Here is a 7044-nt window from a genome sequence, read left to right as displayed (position 1 = left end):
TTGGCCTGGTGGGGGCAACTTAGGCCCATTGGGCCACAAGTCTTGTAATACACTGGGGGAAACACTGAAAAGATGATATACCTTCCCAGCAAAGCTATTCTTTAACCAATACCCTGAGAATCTGTATCACGTCTCCTGTCAAACAGCATACTGATGAAACTGAAAAATGGAAACATGCTTGACAGATGTGTACTGGCAAGAAAACACTCTGTGATTGTGTCTGTCCATCACACAACACTTTGTTTCCTGGTCTCACTCGGGAGACTATGGGAACGCTATAGAGTCAGTGTCGGAGTGTGTTAGTGTGTGCCGGGGCTGACGCGACTGTGTCCTAAATATTAGACAAGTCCATTATGTGTTGTGAGATAGAAAAGGATTGTGCAATGAAATCTCAGACAGGGAGGGAGAGGAGGGTGTATATCACAAAATGTCTTAGCGCATCACACAAAGGTTTCAGATTTTTTAGAGTGCCCTCCCTTTTTGGGCAGATGCTCCTCTGTGAGCCTTGAGGCTGGAGATAAACCACCTACACTCATTTTGAGCAATGGGCCAAGTCTCCGCAGAGCTTTAAGTAAAGATTTACAACGAGCCCCCAGTTGTTTGAGGGTCTCTCAGGTAACAGATGGGTTTCCAGACCCCACTTAGCCAGACACAGGGAGTTGATCCATGCAGGAGAGGAAAGGCCCCACGGAGGTGATGGAGATACCTGCCACTGCAGCAGCACTGGCTGATCTGTTACTGACAAATACTTTCCCTGGGACATGAATCTCCTCCTGATCCCTCCAACCGAGCAGGGCAGACGAAGAGAGAAAGACAGAGGGGGATAGTCAAAAAAGGATTTAACATGCAGAAAAAGTAAACAGTTTGAAGACATGTCCTGCTTTATCCAAAGTTTCAAGGTCAGATTTATCTCTTCAGTGTAATTTGGATGAAAAGACTTGCATGGAAAAAAGCTCAACATGAATGTGATCTTGTTTTCTTACAGATACAACATGCAGTATGTGGCTTCCTGGCATTCAATGTTCATTCAATGTAATGCTGCCTTTTGGAGAGATGTTTTTCCATCAGGCTGGCTCTCTTATCAAGTGGATTGGAAATAGTTTCTTTTTTTATTTCTGTCTTTTCTTGTTTACTGGTTGTCGTTTCGCATTCACATATGTGGATGTCAAAATGAAATCAAAGAAAGGCTCTTTTTAAAAAGCTAAATTCAAAAGTAAGGCCAGATAGATATATAAGTGGGGGCTTTGTCTTTAACCCTGCATGCACATATCTAATCTATCTATCTATCTATCTATCTATTCCTCTACCTCGTTTCAGTTGAAGATTATCAACAGTAGAGAGACTAATTCAGTGTTCAGCGGGGCTAGCTGGGCCACTGCCTCAGAAGAAGCATATTGAGTCATTTTTGTTGTTCAGCCTGTGTTCAGCAAGTTTTTTCCCCATCTGCTCTGCCACTGGCTGAGTGCACATCTAATTAAAAGCAAAAAGGCTCTTGTGAAAAGGAAATGTTTCTTTGTGTTAAAGCTGATGGATCAATCCTTCACATTGTGCACAGTTTTAAAGCAACTTCTCAGTAAGTAGGATCAAGTTGACGTATTTCTTTTTAAAGTTCCAACAGATACGACAAACACTCTATATGTTTGACAGCAACACCTAATCTTTGTCAGCGATGGAGTCTGCTGACATCTCCCTGTCGAGACTGATACATAGTATATTGACAATCGATGAACAGAGACTTACAGACAGTTTTTCTCTCACTTTACTGCTGGTTATGTTCACGGTTTTACTTCAAAATGTGGATTTCAAGGTCTTAAAATTGTTTCAAATTGTTCTTTTCATGTTTTCGTCCGCTGGCCAGAAAATATGTTCAAGGCTAGCTTAAATAATAGAAAGTGGCAATAAAAGCATCTAATGCCTTCATTATTTAATAAAAAAAAAAAACACTAGCCCCATCATATCACTTAACAGTTTATCCCTCTCACATTGTTGCTAATACAATGAGTCATTTAATCGATTAGTTGGTGGACAGTAACAACAGACAGGGAAGAAGCAAAACATTCATGGGTCAGCTGCTTAATACCTTTTGGTTTGGGGCTGACAATTTGAAAATGTCACCTCAGGCTCTAGGAAGTTGTGAAAAAATTCCCCCTCACAACGTCCTGACGTTTTAACGACTCAACAATGAATCAAATAAAACAAACAACAGTTAGATGAATCGATGATGAAAATCAATGGTTACTGACATGGTTTCTTTGATTTTTAAGCATCAAGACCCATATGCTGAAAAAATACTAGACTAAAAAGAGAAAAATAATTGGTCATTCCTTCACAATGTCCACATTTTGAAACAATACCCAAATTAAATAAAACCATGTTCCTCATCATCACTGAATAAAACACCTCAAGTGACAGGTACTGATAATGGGGACAAAACAATTAAAGGTTGATAACAAAATGACATAACGATTCAACAAGTCTTCCAAATTAAACAACCCAAATCTTTATCATTACTAGTTAAGCAGTTGTACATTTTGTATTGCCAACTTGTATATATTTTAAATATTTGTTCTTGTATTCTATCCTATTATTATTTCATGTATATTGTATGTATGTATATTGTATCCTAGTATTTCATGTATATTCTGTGCTGTGTGACTGATATTTTTTTAACAAATGTAGTTTTTGGGCTTTTGGTGAAACTACTGATTGTTTTTCTTATACAAGACTAAGAGTCTACAACCATGCTAGCAGCTTTGAGAGGCTGTACATGAACATAGCGGTGCTGGGAGCTAAATACTAATGTCAGCATGGTAACAAGCTTACAATGGCAATGCTAGTTTAGCTAAAAATACTAAATACAGTCAGAAAATCAGGATCTGGCACAACAGCACTGCAATTTCAGTCACTTTTGCCAATGCCGGCATCAGTGTGACCCAAATGTGACTGTAAGGAAGAAACCAAGTGCAGAGACATCACCTCTACAGCACAAAGCACACTGTGTCGCAGTCATGCAATAACCAGAACACATTTCATTCCAGTACTTCTCTTAACAAAGACTAAAGTGAACATGAACGTCATATTTTTTCATCTTAAAATGGATAATAAACTAAACCACTCATAAAGTAGTACTGGAGGACTCATGCTCCATAGACTCCCAGACTGTTTGATCCACACAGACAGACAGCAGCTTCATATAACTGAGACTTATTTCAGGTCACTTAATGTCAAAACATCTAAAAAGAACATTAGGAACAGCCTCCCTCACAAAAAAAATGAATTTACCATACAAAGAAAAACTGTGAAGCCATTCTGTGTATAGCCAAGAATAAGGCACTCATTTCTTCGTAAACTAATTATTCAAGGCTTCAGGCCCTTAACATTAGAAAGCCGGCCAACTGTGCTCTGCATTCCAAATGCACTGAAAATCTATGATACGGGGAGGATTTTGAATCTCCCTAAAATTAAATCATGTCATTCTGGCAAACAATGTTATGCTGTATTAAAGTATGCAATGGATTGATGACTCATTTAATTACTTTTTTCACTGTATGTGCTCAAGACTGTTACAGTACTACATTGATAATGTGGACTATGCTTTTCTTTAAGCTAGCCTTCATAGATGTGCTTATGCTGTCTGTCTTTTTGTGTTTTTCTCTTCATGTTGTTAGTATCTGGATGTCTAATCTGAGCCTGTGTGCGCTTCACAGTCTGTGGGTGTCTGTGTGGGCAGGTTTAGTTTCATTATCCTCGAAATAGAGAAGACAAGTTTAGGTTCATAAATGCATGTTTGAAGCTTGAGATTGAGATATGCAAGACATCACAGGCCAACAATTTACAGCTCTGTCAATTAGCCCTTACCTATATTGTGTTTATCTGCAGTGACTGCATGTTGAACACGTCTGGGTAGTAAGTCCTGTGTGCGTGCTGTAAAATCTGATCAGTGCTGAGGAAGAGATGGATATCCATCAGAGGTTGGTGTTGATAAATTAGCAATAAAATGTCTATTGAGATGATCAGGCCGACCATTTAAACCAGCATTACCCACAGAAGATCTTTATCGTGAAGTAGACGCTCTGAGAATGTGCACAGAATATTGCCTCTTTGGATGGCATAGTGTCGGTTTAACCCCGGATGTCGACACCGATGCACTCAAACCTACAATGTGTGTGTTTAATCATTAAGCTTTCTGACATGCTCTTTGCAACTAAAGGGCCACCAAGGTTGTTTTGCTTGCCTGCTCTCTTTTTATTTTGTGTTTCTTTGTACCTGCCTATTTTTATTCACTCTAAAAATGGAGGAGATCTTGACACAAGAGTTGAAAATTTTGTCACATTTACAACAAAAAGAAAAAGAAAAAAAAGGGATAGAGCACACTATTTAGCAAGAAAATGATGTGGTATTGCCAATTAAGTTCAAACTGAGGTTTTAAGAAATGCTATAAAGACCGTAGAGGTCATTTTTGTTGAACGAAGTTAGGGTTTTGTCCTTTTTATATCAAATAGGCTTTGGTTTCATCCACCATGAGTTGCTGTGTTATGATGCAGAAATGGGTGTAAAAATGTGTCTTGCATCTTGTAGAACAGAGGCAACGCAATGCCATTTAAGACTCTTTTTCTATCAAGCATCTGTTGCAGACAGGAAGGTTTTAGGAGTGTCCCTGACTTTGTCAGACTTCATTTTGTGCAGACAGTCCTCCAGCCATCTGTTTTTCTTTTATCCACATCCTTCCTGAGAGGAACAGTCTAATATACAGGAGAACTTACTTACTGTTTATATTCAGTGTTATTTTGGTACTTCCAGCATTAGATAATATGTTCCCCAATCTCCTTCTCTCCTTATTTCTTGTCAGTTTGTTGCCGTCTTTTATCTACTAAATGCAAAACTGCCCCAAATTTGAAAAAGGAAATAAACAATGCCATAGTTTCTATCCAGGTCTTAAAACTGTTCTCTAAAACAATTTAAAACTGCAGAAACAGATAAACCTGGGATTGTATCTAGGTACAGGGCCTAGTCTTCACACAGAACTAAATATCACACCATCAACATACACAAGGACATCCATTTATTGACATTTTGCAAAGCTAACAAATACCCTTGATAGCACGCACTCTGAAATGCTAGACGGGTGATCTTTAGGTCATTAAAAAGGGATAACCACTGTATAGTTCAAACTGATCAGGACAGCTATGAATAGCAATGAGTGTCTGTGTGTGAATTAAAGCATCAAAGTGAGGGGGTCTAGTCCTAGAGGAGGTAGAAGTCAGACAGCTGTCAGGGGATCCAATTATGTTCATGTTCCTCGGCCACCACAGCGCACACTCCACTGTTGTGCATTCCCCTAAACCTTCCCTCAACACTCAAGTTAAGCCATCTCACCTGCAGCCTTTTGTGAATATTTGAAAGTATTGCCGGAGGAAGAGAACGCAGCTGGCGTTTCTCCTTCAAGAGAAGTGGCCTGGAGCCCTCGGGCCAGAAAGACTTAACACAAGTCAAATACACAAAAGGCCCTCTGTGCCTTTGTCACTGCTTAACTGTTTAAGAAACTCCCCTCCATGTTGTCACAGCAAGTTCAAGATTTTTATTGACAGTGACAGAAAGGCGGATGAAAAGCATGACCTAAAAATACAAACACATCCTAAATTAAAAGATCAGCTGGCACAAGCATCAGGTATGTTTTTTATCCTTCTCTCTGGGATGGAGCACGTTAATCAACAATGACAACTCAGTGGAGTAGACGTGAAGACTGAAGTACTATGACACTTTGTTTTACCCTATGAGCTCCACCAAGTGTTCAGAAAAGATGTTCAAGCAGGCCTAAAAATCCAAACAATAGAGATTTATTGTAAAAGCATTCAAGTTAACTGTTATCTCCCCACACATACTGAGGTCAGAAAGAGTGGCCTGCAACCAACAAGGAGAGTTCATGAGGAACACAGGAACCTGTGACATACCGCAGTACATATATGTATACAGACAACATGCTTTATTATTGCGCTAACCCTGTCAGAACTGACTGAGATGAAAACCGACTGAGATGCAAAGTACCAGCTGTCAGCTTTGGCCTCAGCAAAGACGTTCTGCAACACAATCAAGTGCACTATGAAAGTACTCATTAAGTCATACCTAGTCCCTACATTAACCCTGCTACAACACGCCAGGGAATAAAATCACAATAGTGTACAACTGCCATTAACAGTGTCCTGTTTACCTTTTATGCACCGCTCGCCACTACAGGCACACTGTTCACATTCATAGGAACTTTCACAACGTTTTAAAGCACTCATGTCAAAGTAGTGCAGCACATACTGTACTTTTTGCCACTCAACATGACAGTCATGTTTGCATGAGTTTTTAAAATGCTTTTAAAAAGCAGCTGAAGACACACTTGCTTCAACTCGCTTTTGTCTCATGTTTGAAATTTTGGGTTTTTAGTCTTTTAATCTTTTACCTTCATTGTTATTGTATTTGTTTTTGCTTGTTTATTTTCTGTTTTGAATCCTACTGTATTTTAACAAATGTTTATTGTGTGAAGCACTTTGTGCCTGTCTGTAAAAGGTGCTATATCAAATAAATTCTTCTTATTATTATATTATTATTATTATGATACAAGCCTTCCATGACCGCGCACATTGAGCTGTGTGCATAACAATATATTTATTTACTTATTTATTGAATATGTATCTCTAAAGCCAATTTACATAATTGTGTTCTACCTGGTTTGCAGTGAGCCCCCCAGACAACAATCTAAGCGAGGGGTAGGCTAAATATGCCTTAAAACAAATTCAGCTCATAAAACCCATAATACTCAAATCTTGAATTCTTATATTTCACATCAAGGAGCCTAAATTAACAACATGAAGCAAGAAAAAAGCATATGCCAAACAACAGCCAAGGAAGAATTCAGCCAATAAGAAGTTTAAATTAACATGTAATTTCAACACAAACATTCCACATGTGTATCCAGCAGCAAAATAACGGAAATTGGCAGCCAGCTGAAGCCAAGACATCATCAAGCAGAGCGAAACAACAGCCAGCAGCCTCACA

Source organism: Sander vitreus, chromosome 17, assembly GCF_031162955.1.
Source record: "Sander vitreus isolate 19-12246 chromosome 17, sanVit1, whole genome shotgun sequence".
In the NCBI taxonomy this organism is placed as follows: Eukaryota; Metazoa; Chordata; class Actinopteri; order Perciformes; family Percidae; genus Sander; species Sander vitreus.
This window is presented reverse-complemented; position numbering follows the sequence as displayed.